Below are 13172 nucleotides of genomic sequence, written 5' to 3'. Positions count from 1 at the left end.
TACAGAAGCTTCTCAGTTTTAGAAGTTCCCATTTATTAGTTGTTGCTCTTAGTGCCTCTGCCTTTGGTGTTATATTTAGGAAGTGGTTCCCTGTACCAATGTGTTCAAAGGTACTTCCCACTTCTCTTTTATAGAGTTCAGTGTAGATGGATTTATGTTGAGGTCTTTGATCCATTTGGACCTGAGTTTTCTGCATGGCGACAGAAACGGATATATTTGCATTCTTCTACATGTCCACATCCAGTTTATACTAGCACCATTTGTTGAAGATGCTTTCTTTTTTCCATTTTATATTTTTAGCTTCTTTGTGAAAAATCAGGTGTTCATAGGTGTGTGGGTTAATATCAGGGTCTTCGGTTTGGTTCCATTGATCCACCTATCCTTTTTTATGCGAATACCAAGCTGTTTACTATAGCTCTATAGTAGAGCTTGAAGTCAGGGATGGTGATGCCTCCAGATGTTCCTTTATTGTACAGGGATAATTTGGCTATCCTGGGTTTTTTGTTTTTCCTTATGAAATTTGGTATTGTTCTTTCAAAGTCTGTGAATTGTGCTGGGATTTTGATGGGTAATGCATTGAATCTGTAGATTGCTTTTGGTAGGATTGTCATAGTTACTATATTAATCCTACCTATCCATGAGCATGGGGGATCTTCCCATTTTCTGATATCCTCTTGAATTTCATTCTTCAAAGACTTGAAGTTCTTGTCATGCAGGTCTTTCACTTGTTTGGTTAGAGTTACTCCAAGATATTTTATGTTGTTTGTGGCTATTGTGAAGGGTGATGGTTCTCTGATTTCTTTCTCAGCCTATTTATCATATGTATATAGGAGGGATACTGATTTTTTTTTTTTGAGCTAATCTTGTATCCTGCTACATTACTGAAAGTACTTATCAGCAGTAGGAATTCCCTGGTAGAATTTTGGGGGTCACTTACGTATAGTATCATATCATCCACAAATAGTGAAAGTTTGACTTCTTTCTTTCCAAATTGTATCCCCTTGATCTCCTTTTGTTGTCTTATTGCTCTTGTTAGGACTTCAAGTACTATACTGAATAGATATGGAGAGAGTGAACAGCTTTGTCTTATTCCTGGTTTTTGTGAAATGGTTTTGAGTTTCTCTCCATTTAGTTTGATTTTGGCTGTTGGCTTGCTATATATTGCCTTTATTATGTTTAAGAATGTTCTTTGGCTGGGCGTTGGTGGCACAAGCCTTTAACCCCAGCACTCGGGAGGCAGAGGCAGCCGCATCTCTGAGTTCAAGGCCAGCCTGGTCTACAGATCGAGTGCCTGGATAGGCTCCAAAGCTACTCAGAGAAACACTGTCTTGGGGGAAAAAAAGGAGGAAAAAAAAAAAAAGAAAAGAAAAAGAAAATCAAACCAGAACCAAACAAAACAAAAAAACCTAAAAAGTTTCTTTGTTTCTTGAGCATTTCATTCTACTGCATTCAGATTCTAGGATGATAGGATGACAGTACAGTTTCCCTGCTGTCACCGGTGTTTGTTCTCATTTGAGTACTTTTGGTGACTCATTTCATAACATACAGCTCTGAGCAGAGGCACTAGATTTTTATCCATGCTGTGTTAGTTACTTCTCTTGTTATGACAAAATATCTGACAAAAGCTATGTAAGAAAGGTAAGGCTTTCTTTGACACACAGTTCCAGAAAACAGTCTCTCACACCACGGAGACCATGGTGACCAGAACTTGAAGAAGCTGCTTGTTAGTTTGTGTCTGCAGTCAGGAAAAGACTTCAAAGAATGCTAATGCTCAGCTAAATATCTTCATTATATCATCTGAGATCCCAACCCCTGGAATGGCAGGTATTATACACATTTATTTATTTATTTATTTATTTATTTATTTATTTATTTATTTATTTGGTTTGGTTTGGTTTTTTGAGACAGGTTTCTCTGTGGCTTTGGAGGCTGTCCTGGAACTCACTTTGTACACCAAGCTGGCCTCGAACTCACAGAGATCTACCTGCCTCTGCCTCCCGAGTGCTGGTACTAAAGGCGTGCACCACCACTGCCCTGGCTCAGCTTCTTATTTTACATTCCATGACACATTTGAAGGGAATTTACAAAGTGATGTCATTAGTCCTGGGGAGAGGTGAGCAAATGCCATTTCACCCTAGATCAGAAACTGAGGACAGATTCAAGTAAGGATACTGCTGAAGCTCAAACTTGATGAAGCAATGAATTTATTGGAGTTATTTACAGGGGCAGAAATTACTCAGGAAACTGAGTCACCAAAATCTCGCCCCGCATAGGTGACAATTCATGCAAGCTGGAAACCTGAAGCTTACTGCGCAACTTGCAGGAGGCTCAACATGTCAGAACGTGTGTCTTCCAGGCAGTTCAGTTGGTCTGGTGATTGATACCACTCAGCAGTCTTTACTTATATATGCTAGTGAAGGGAGAGGTCTAGTGTATCTGGTCAGTTTCAGGGACTTTCGGAAGCCTTTGCTTGTTTTGGTTTGGTTTTGTTTTGCTTTTTTGTTTTTTGAGATAGGGTTTCTCTGTGTAGCCTAGGCTGTCCTGGAACTCACTCTGTATACCAGGCTGGCCTCAGAACTCATAGAGCTCTGCCTGCCTCTGCCTCCAGAGTGCTGAGATTAAAGCAGTGTGCCACCACTGCCCAGCTTCCTGAAGCCTTTGCAGTATGGAATGTTTCACCTCAAGAATATCTCGTGCCTTAAATAGCTTCCCTCCGAGATAGGTTTATCTCATATTGCTACACAACAAATGTTGATTTTTTTTTTTTTTAGCTCTGTAAGCAATGTGATACCAGCTCCACCAGCTTTACCTTTTTACACAGACAACTATGGAAACCTCTCTTCTCATTATAACTGTTTTATCTTTGCAAGATAAATTTGGCTTCTTTGTGTTCAAATTTACTGTCAAATTGACAGATTATTAAAATTTACTATTGGTACATAAGAGAAATGTATCTCACTAGAAATTACACATAGTGTCTCAATTCCTTGGTTCAGGAAAATCATTTTTTTTGTTTTTCAAGATAGGGTTTCTCTGTGTAGTGCTGGCTGTCCTGGACCTCACTCTGTAGACCAGGTTGGCCTCCAACTCACAGAGATCCAACTACCTCTACCTTGAGAATGCTGGAATTAAAAGGTGTGCACCACCACTGCCCAGAAAAGTCATTTTCACTAACAGAACGATGAGAGGCAGCAATACATTATACTAGACAGCTAATATTCTAAATTTCTTTTTCTTTTGTTTTCTTTTTTGTTTGTTTGTTTGTTTTTCCAGACAGGGTCTCTCTGTATTGTTTTGGAGCCTGTCCTGGAATTCACGGAGTTCCTCCTGCCTCTGCCTCCTGAGTGCTAGGATTTAAGGGAGCTCCACCAACGCTCAGCAACAGCTAATATTCTAATATTACTTTTCTCATTAGTTCTGCCCCATTTCTTCATGATCTCCTCCCAATCCAATAAGCTCTATATCTATCCATCTTCTTGTTATGAGAATTTCTGGTATGATTTTGAAGATTGAAAGAACAGTGTATTAGATACTTGAAGCCATCAATATCTCTCTCCTTTTCAAGTCAAGCTGATTTTTGTTTGTTTGCTTGTTTGTTTGTTTGTTTTTTGAGACAGGGTTTCTCTGTGGTTTTGGAGGCTGTCCTGGAACTAGCTCTTGTAGACCAGGCTGGTCTCAGACTCACAGAGATCCACCTGCCTCTGCCTTCCAAGTGCTGGGACTAAAGACGTGCACCACCACTGCCTGGCTGATGTCCTTTTTTTCTTTTTTTGATTTTTCTCCATTTTTTAAAATTTAAATTAGAAACAAGATTGTTTTACATATCAATCTCAGTTCCCTTTCCTTCTCTTCCTCCCCTGCACCCCCTTCACTAACACCCAACGTATCCCATACCCTTTCTGCTCCCTAGGGCGGGTGAGGCCTTCCATAGGGGGTCTTATCCAACTGATTTTCTTAATGTAACTGATTAAAGCTCTATAAACTATTCCTTTTGCTACCTAATTTTTTAAAAATCATGTTTATTGACTATCTCCATTGTCTTAGCAGTTTGCAAATTTTACAGAACATTACATACTTTAAAATGATTTATTTTAAGCCAGGAATTGGTGGCACACGCCTTTAATCCCAGCACTAGGGAGGCAGAGGCAGGTGGATCTCTGTGAGTTCGAGACCAGCCTGGTCTACAAGAGCTAATTCCAGGACAGCCTCCAAAGCCACCGAGAAACCCTGTCTTGAAAAACCAAAAAAAAAAAAAAAAAAAAGATTTATTTTATTTGTGTGTTGTGTCGGCAAGTATGTGTGTGTGCATGTGAATGCTTGGTGCCTGTGGAGTTACTTTGGAACAGGAGTTACAGATGGTTGTAAACCATCATGTGGGTGTTGCTGTAGGGATCCATACCAAGTCCTCTGCAAGAGCAAGTACTCTTAACTGCTGAACTGTTTCTCTGGCCCCATGATTGTTTTAAAGGACAAGTTACTAAACTAAATGGAAATTTCCAAAACATACCATTATGTGTTCTAACAAGTCAGTCACTCTTCATCACTGTGACAAAATACCAGAAGCAATATAAAAAAAGAAAACTTTTATCTTGGCTCACTGTTTCAGAGATTTCAGTTCATGGTTAGCTTGCTCTGTACTATCTGGGATGTTGAGCATCAATGCAATAGGCATTACTATTCCATCAGCCAAGAAGAAGAAAAGAAGACGCCATGAAGGCCAGGGGGTGGGGGGAGGTTCTGTGGTGTCCCACACCATTGATCCCAGCACTCAGGAGGCAGAGGCAGGCGGATCTCTGTGAGTTTGAGACCAGCCTGGTCTACAAGAGCTAGTTCCAGGACAGCCCCCAAAGCCACAGAGAAACCCTGTCTCGAAAAAAAAAAAAATGAAGAAGAAGAAGAAGAAGACACCATGAACAAGATAAACTAATCCAGGGAACTCCATTCCATTAGTAAACCCCACATAGTTTACACTAACTCCTAACAGTGCCATCAAATCATGCATCCATGTGTGGGTTATTACACCAATGAATACCACAATCTAGTTAGTTTTGAAAGCCCATCACCTGGCAATCATATCTCTAACCACTGAAACTTTGAAGCTATTTTTATACACAAGAAATAACTCAAAATATATTTTTTGGGTTTTTTGTTTGTTTGTTTGTTTGTTTCGAAACAGAGTTTCTCTGTGTAACAGTCCTGGCTGCCTTGGAACTAACTCTGTAGCTCTGTTAACCAGGCTGGGCTGGAACTCACAGAGATCCACCTGCCTCTGCCTCCCAAGTGCTGGGATTATAAGCATGCTCCACCACCACTGGGCTTCAAAATATCTTTTAATACACTGTCATCTCGATCTAATGATATTTTTGGATGAAGTTAACATAAAATTCAACTCAAAATGTCTTAAACTATACACAAGTTTCTTAGCTATTGGGAAGGTCAATGCTGATGTATACAAATTGATTTAGTATCTTGGTTACCTATTAAAAACTCTACCGGCAGCCAGGCGGTGGTGGCATATACCTTTAATCCCAGTACTTGGGAGGCAGAGGCAGGTGGATCTCAGTGAGTTCAAGGCCAGCCTGGTCTACAAATCGAGTTCCCTGTCTCAAAAAACAAAACAAATAAAAACCAAAAAACTCTACTGCCTTCCATCTAAACATTTTAATCTTAGAATGATTTTGCTCATGGTCAAGAAATCACAGTTCTAAACTTCAAATTCAGACAAAGGAAGGCTTACCTTTATCTCTATCTGAGAATGAGGAAATTGCTTCTAGAAATCCCTTGGAATGTTCTTGGCGAGAACATCATGGCGGCAGCAGCATGTGTTGGGTGGAGAAGATTTTCACCTTATGGTAGATGAGGAGGGGCGAAGAAAGGGAGGGCAAGAAGGAGAGAGGGAGAGAGAGTATACTCCCAAGGAGTATACCTGTTCCAAAAGCTGCTCAGTGGTTAGAGTACTGCTATTGTTCTTCCAGAGGACCCAGGTCCAATTCCAAATACCCACACTGCATCACACAATTGAATAACTCCAGTTTCAGGGGATCTGGCACTCTCATGCAGACGTACACACAGGCAAAACACCAGTGCACATAAAATAAATCTTTTTTTTTTCAAGGCAGGATTTCTCTGTAGCTTTGGAGCCTGTCCTGGAACTAGCTATTTAGAACAGTCTGGCCTCAAAGTCACAGAGATCCACCTTCCTCTGCCTCCTGAGTGCTGGAATTAAAGGTGTGTGCCTCAACCACCACAGCAATCTTTAAAAAAAATGTTCTTAATGTGTCCAGTGAGAACAATGAGTAGCAAGAGTTTTTCTTCTTTCTTTTTTGGAGGGAGAAGGTTAAGACAGTGTTTCTCTGTGGGCTTTGGAGGTTGCCCTGGAACCTCTACAAGCTCTTGTAGACTAGGCTGGTCTTGAATTCACAGAGATCTGCCTACCTCTGCCTCCCGAGTGCTGGGGTTAAAGACATATAGCACCACCTCCCGGCTTCTTTCTTTCTTTCTCTCTTTCTTTTCCCATTTTTATTTTTTTTCCTTTGGTTTTTTCACGACAGGGTTTCTCTGTGTAACCAACCTGACTATTTTGGAACTTGCTCTGTAGACCAGGCTGGCCTCGAACTGACTATTCCTGACTTATTTAGTCCCTCAGTTACAGAGGTGGTGAGAAAAGACTATACTGCTAGGTTTTCTATTTCTCTTGATTTTGTTACATCTGGGCCACTAGCTTCATGATGGAATTACCTACATAGTGAGTTCCAGGACAGTCAGGGTACACAGAGAAACCCTTTCTCAAACAAACAAACAAACAAACAAACAAATTAACTGGGTGGTAGTGGTGCAGACAGCTCTCTGTTGAGTTCAAGGCCAGCCTGGTCTACAGAGCTAGTTCCAGGACAAGCTCCAAAGCTTTAGAGAAGCCCTGTCTCAAAACAAAACAAAAAAAGTACCAGTTCAAACTCTCCCCAGAGACTCCCCAGTAGGGCAAAACTGATTAGCATGGTTCCAGGTCTAATATCCAACATTTGGGCATCTTCCTATAGATTTTCCCACTTCAGCCACAAGTCTCTGGGACCCAGTATTCTGGCTACCTGCAACTTTCATCAGCGTGTCTCCCATGCACCTGGTATCTCTAGCTTACTGAATTCTTAGCTGCACGGTTGCCTTCACTCTCATAGCTTCACACACCCTGTCAGCGGATGCCCAAAGGGACTCCAATCCTGCTATACCCTATCTAGCTTCCCAGTGCTTACTTTGAAATCTTGGTGGAAGCCTCATAATTCACAGTTCTTACATTTTGTATGTTTGGGAAACCAGCATCATGAGAATAATACTGGAGAGTGAAGACTAGGGCCACCTTGGGCATTAGCCAACCCTGCCACCACCTACTGGAGCACAACATCACAATGTCAGTGCCTAGATGGTAGCTGTCTTGTTTTACTTTCTATAGCTGTGATAAAGACTGTGATCAAAAGCAATTTGGAGGGCTAGGCAGTGCTGGTTTACGCCTTTAATCCCAGCACTAGAGAGGCAGAGGCAGGTGGATCTCTGAGAGTCTGAGGCCAGCCTGGTCTACAGAGCAAGTTCCAGGAAAGGCTCCAAAGCTACACAGAGAAACCCTGTCTTGAAAAAGAACAACAACAACAACAAAAATCTCCCAGTGTTAATTGTTTTGCTTCTATTAGTGGTAGCAATAGCTTTAATCCTGACACTCATGTTTTCTACTTTATTATTATCTTTTAAAGAGTTTCAATATGTCTCACTATAGTCACCCTTGCTGTTTTGTGTTCTCTATGTAGATCAGGCTGGTCTCAAACTCATAGATTTGTATCAGCCTGACTCTGTCTCTGGGATTTAAGGAATACACCGCTACGTCTAGTTTGTTTTCAACTTGAAATGCATTCCATTCTTAGTGGATCTACAAGTTTTTCTAATCTTTCTACTCTGGCTTTATTTCACAATTATCCTTCTAAGCATTGCTAGAAGTATCCAGCAATATCCAGGCCAAAGAACCAATGTGGACTACCTTGAAATTTCCTCTGTCAGTCTAATTAGCCTGTCGTCTTTCAGCTCAGCCTCCCACAGAGTCTCAGGGCATGAAGGAAGTGTCAACAAGTAATTTGCCACAGTGTTTTCCAGGAGAGTCTTTGTTTCCATTTGAAACCCTAGGAAGATGCTCCTTACTGTCTGCAGCACTCTGGTCTTTCTCTGTCTCTCCCTCCCTTCTCCCACCCCTCTCCCCTCTCCCCCTCCCTCCCTTCCTCCCTCTCTCTTTCTCTTTCTCTCTCTCTCTCTCAACATTTTTTGAGACAGGGTTCTCTGTAGCTTTGGAGGCTGGCTTGGAACTTGTTCAGTAGACCAGACTGGTCTTGAACTCACAGAGATCTACCTGTCTCCCGAGTACTGGGATTAAAAGCATGCTCCACCACTGCCTGGCCCCTCTGGTCTTTTGAGCTCACACCAAAATTACCCATCAAGTTCTGCTTACAGTAGTCCAAGATTTTCCTAGCCAACAAGTGCAAAAATTTTTAAATTCCTTCCACAATGATAAGTTTAAAAGGCAGAAAGATTCATTTGGCTTTATTACTTTAGAGATCTGAGCAAAGGTTGTGCACTTAGGGCAGCATAGGCCATAGATAACTACTCACAGAAAGGAGAGGGACCCAACTCATCCTCCAAGTGTATGACCTCAGTGACCCATTTCGTCCACCTACGTCTCACTCCCTGATGTTCCCAGCATCTCTCAATAGCACCATTATATGGGAAGTCAAGCCTACGATACAAAGCATAGCAAATGGAATGGTTTCTTACCTCTCATGTCGAGTAAATTCTTCCCCCGGTGCTTTGTAGCACATTCATCCTCTCATTCAACGCTAGTTCAGGATTTACTCTATTTACGGGGAGCTGAATTATGCTTCCCTCCAAAACCATGTCCAAATCTTGACTTCCAGTGTCACAGGATGTGTCCTCATTTGGAAATAGGAATGCGCCAAGTAAAATTAGTCAAGGTGAGGTCATACTGGAGTAATGCAAGTTCCTAATCCAATATGACTATTATGTCTATAGGCAGAACAAAGAAAACCATGTGACAATGAAAGTCTGGAGTTATGTAGCTGCAAGCTAAGGAATGCCAAAGATTGCCCAAATACCTTAAGGAACAAAGGAGAGTTTGAATGTTGCAAAGGAAGCAGGAATCTACCAACCTTGACTCTCCACATCTTACCTTCAAAACTATGAGACAATACATATATGTTACTTTGAGCCATTCACCTTAATACCACTTTAATGTGGTATTCCTATAAAAAGAACGCACTGTTTTAGATCAAAAAGGGAACCAGGCAAAGGTCCCGGTCCTTGTTTACAGAGCATCACTAATTTCTGCAAACACAGATGATAGACACCCCTTCTTCCACCTCTATATGCAGTGTCTCCCTCTCTTCCAGCTCCTCTCAACTTAAATATCACCTTATATGAGTATTGAAATGGTCCATGATTACTTGCAGGTAATTCTTCATTCCCTTTTTTATAACTATACTTCTTAAAATTTGTACATGTATTCATGTGTAGCCACTCATGACAGAGACTGTCAGATTCCACGGAGCTGGAGTTAGAGGAGATGGTCAGTTGCCAGACTTGAATGCTAGCAACCAAAGTTGGGTCCTCTGGGAAAGTAGCAAATGCTCTTAGCCACTGACACACACACTCTCTCTCCCCTCCATCTTTAAAGGATTTAAGTTAATGTCTACTAGTGTTTTGCCTGTATGCTTGTATGTACATCTGTTGTGTGACAAAACTTTTCCTGGGGAAGCAACAACACACACATCTACTCACTCCAGGTAGGGAACCCATGACAGATCAAAGTGTGGATATTGCCAAACTTGGTGAAGCAATGACCTTTATTGGGGTTACTTACAGGAGCAGAAATGACTCAAAGACAGCTGCATCACCAAGAACCATCAGAGCTGGGAAACCTGGAGCATAATGCACAGACTTAAGGCAACTCAACGGGGTAAAGAGTGTTCTTTCAAAGTGACTGGCTTGATGGTGACGCACACCTTTAGTTCCAGCACTTGGGAGACAGACACTGTGAGTTTGAAGCCAATCTGATCTACAAAGAGAGTTCCAGGACAGGCTCCAAAGCTACAGGAAAACCCTGTCTCAAAAAACAAAACAAAACAACAACAACAAAATAAATAAATAATAAAAAAGCTGGGCAGTGGTGGCATACTTTAGTCCCAACTCTTGGGAAGCAGAAGCAGGCAGATCTCTCTGTGAGTTCTGAACTACAGAGCTAGTGCCAGGAGAGGCTCCAAAGCTATACAGAGAAACTCTGTCTTGAACCCCCCCCCCCAAAAAAAGTGCCTCTTCCAGGCAGCTGGTGTTAGGGATAAATCCCATGGAGGCTTGGCAGATTCCATGGCAAGTGAGGGACAAACATGTCAAGCAGACAGAGCTTAAGTGAGAAATTTTATTAGAAAGGGGAGGGAGGCAGGAGGGAAAGAAGAGAAAGAAGGGGACAGAGAGAGAGAGAGGAAAGGAGAGACTGCCCCTTCAGAGGAAGAGGTGGGAGGATGGGGTTTTTCTTTTTAAGGGGTTGAAGACTATGTAGTGATAGTAGCAGCCACAGAACCCTGGGCTGACCAGGGTACTGCTTGAGTGTATTCTGCCAGGTGACAGGGGCAGGCCAGCATAACGCCTAAATCCTTACAGCTGCTCTGGTCTCAGAATCTACTTTGCAGTCCAGCTTATCAGCAAGTCTCCTTGGCAGCTTAGCTCTACTCTGCAGAGAGGGACTCAGCTTTTATTGTGTACTCTAGCAAGGAGAGTGAATCTGATCAATTTCAGGGACTTCCTGGAGCTGTTTTGAGTTGTTTGCCTTCCTGTTTAAGGAGCTTCACTGTAGGACTGGCTGTGTCAGTCTTGGTGGAAACTGTTATACAATAGCATCATGTGTGTACCTGGTGCCTGTAGAGGAGGAAGAAGGGATTGTTGGGTCCTCTGGAATTGGTGTTATGGATGGTTGTGAGCCACCATAAGGGTTCTGGGAAACAAACTAGGGTCCTGTGCAGGATCAGGAAATGCTCTTAATTGCTGAGCCAGCTCTCTGGTCCACATGCTACATTTCTTAAAAGAGTTGTCTACTCTTGTCTTTGTATGCTCATCTTCTGCCTACTTTTAGTCCACTGCATTCTCATGTCTACCTACTCGTACCACTCCAGGAACTCTTGTTGCTCTAAACAGATAACCTCAAATCCAATGGAATCTTAACTTCTCTTCTTGCTTGATCTTTCAGAAATGTGACCTTTGTGCTGTCTAGATTTATGTCAACTTGCCACAAGTTAGAGTTGTCTGAGATGAGGAAGCATTGAGAAAATGTCTCTGTAAGATCTGGCTATAGGCATATAAGCCTGTAGTGCATCTTCTTAATTAGTGACAGATGGATGGGCAAAGGCCAAGCCCATTGTGGGTTGCACCTTTCCTGGGCTGGTGGTCTTGGGTTTTGTGATAAAGCAGCCTGAGCAAGCCATGAGGAGTAAGCTAGTAAGCAGCACTGAAGGAGACCCCTGTACAGCGGGGTCTCCCTCCCAGGCCCCGGATTAGACACAAACCACACCCAAACACCAGTTTTCACAAAGAGATCCTTTAATGAGTGGGGAAGAAAAGTGTCTGCTTTCTGTCTCAGGCAGAAAAAAACAGCAGCAAATGACCTTGCAGGTTGTTCTCAAGGTTTCTATTGCTGAGAAGAGACATCATGACCATGGTAACTTTTTAAAAATAATGTACTATTCTTTTATGTGCATTGGTGTTTTGCCTACAGGTATGTCCTTGTAAAAGGAGCCAGATCCCCTGGAACTGGAGTTTCAGACAGTTGTGAGCTGCCATATGGGTGCTGGGAATTGAACACAGGTCCTATGGAAGAATAGCCAGTGCTCCTAACCTTTAAGCCATCTCTCCAGCCCCAGCCACAGCAACTCTTATAAAGGAAAACATTTAATTGGGGTGGTGTGGTAGTTCGAATGTAATTGGCCACCATAATCTCATAGGGAGTGGTACTATTAGAAGGTGTGGCTTTGTTGGGGTGGGTGTGGCCTTTCTGGAGGAAGTGTGCCACTGTGGGGGTGGGCTTTGACATTTCCTATGCTCAGGATACCACCCAGAGTCTTAGTTGACTTCCTGTTGCCTGCAAGATGTAGGACTCTCAGATACTGTGTCTGCATGCTGCCCTGCTCCTGGCATGATAGTAAAAGATTGAACCCCTGAAACTGAAACAAACCATCCCAATTGAATGTTTTTCTTTATAGGAGTTGCTGTGGTTATGGTGTCTCTTTACAGCAATAAAAACCCAAATTAATACAGGTGGCTTACAGTTCAGATGTTTAGTTCATTAATATGGCAGGACATGGCCACCTGCAGGCAGACATGATACTGGAGGAGCTGATTGCCCTACATCTTGATCTTCAGGCAACAGGAAGTTGGTTTAACTAGGCATAGCTTGAGCATAGGAGACCTCAAATCCTGCCCTCACAGTGACATACTTCCTCCAACAAAGCCACACCTACTTCAACTAGGCCACATCTCCTAATAGTGCCATTTCCTATGAACTTGTGGGGCCAATTACATTTAAACTACCACACAAGTATAGTTTTTAAGAAGAGAAAAAGAGAAGGTCTGTGATAGAATGGGCTAGGATGTGGTGGTATATTTTGATTGGGCATGTTAACTAGGTGAGCCAAAGAGGGCTTTTGATTGCTAGACTTTGGTATTTATCCTCAGGAACGATTCTGGCATAAGAAAGTGTCCAATAGCAGGGTAGTGGTGGCACACACCTTTAATCCCGGCACTCAGAAGGCAGAGGCAGAGGCAGAGGCAGGTGGACCTCTGTGAGTTTGAGGCCAGTCTGGTCCACACAGTGAGTTCCAGGACAGCCAGGGCTGTTACACAGAGACACTCTGTCTTGAAAAAACAACAAAGAAGAAGAAGAGGAGGAGGACGAGGAGGATGAGGAGGAGGGTGTCCAATTAAGAGAATAGACCTTGATGGCTAGCTAGCTTTAGAGATGTAATCTAAAGGTTTGTAGCAATGCAGAGAGAAGAGGGAAGGGCAAGGTTTTTCAGAGCTACATGCTCACGTGGTCAGTGTTCATTCAAGCACCCCTTCATGGCCTCTGCCTCAGCTCC

The sequence above is a fragment of the Cricetulus griseus genome, chromosome 4 (genome assembly GCF_003668045.3).
Source record: "Cricetulus griseus strain 17A/GY chromosome 4, alternate assembly CriGri-PICRH-1.0, whole genome shotgun sequence".
In the NCBI taxonomy this organism is placed as follows: domain Eukaryota; kingdom Metazoa; phylum Chordata; class Mammalia; order Rodentia; family Cricetidae; genus Cricetulus; species Cricetulus griseus.
Note: the sequence above shows the minus strand (reverse complement) of the source record.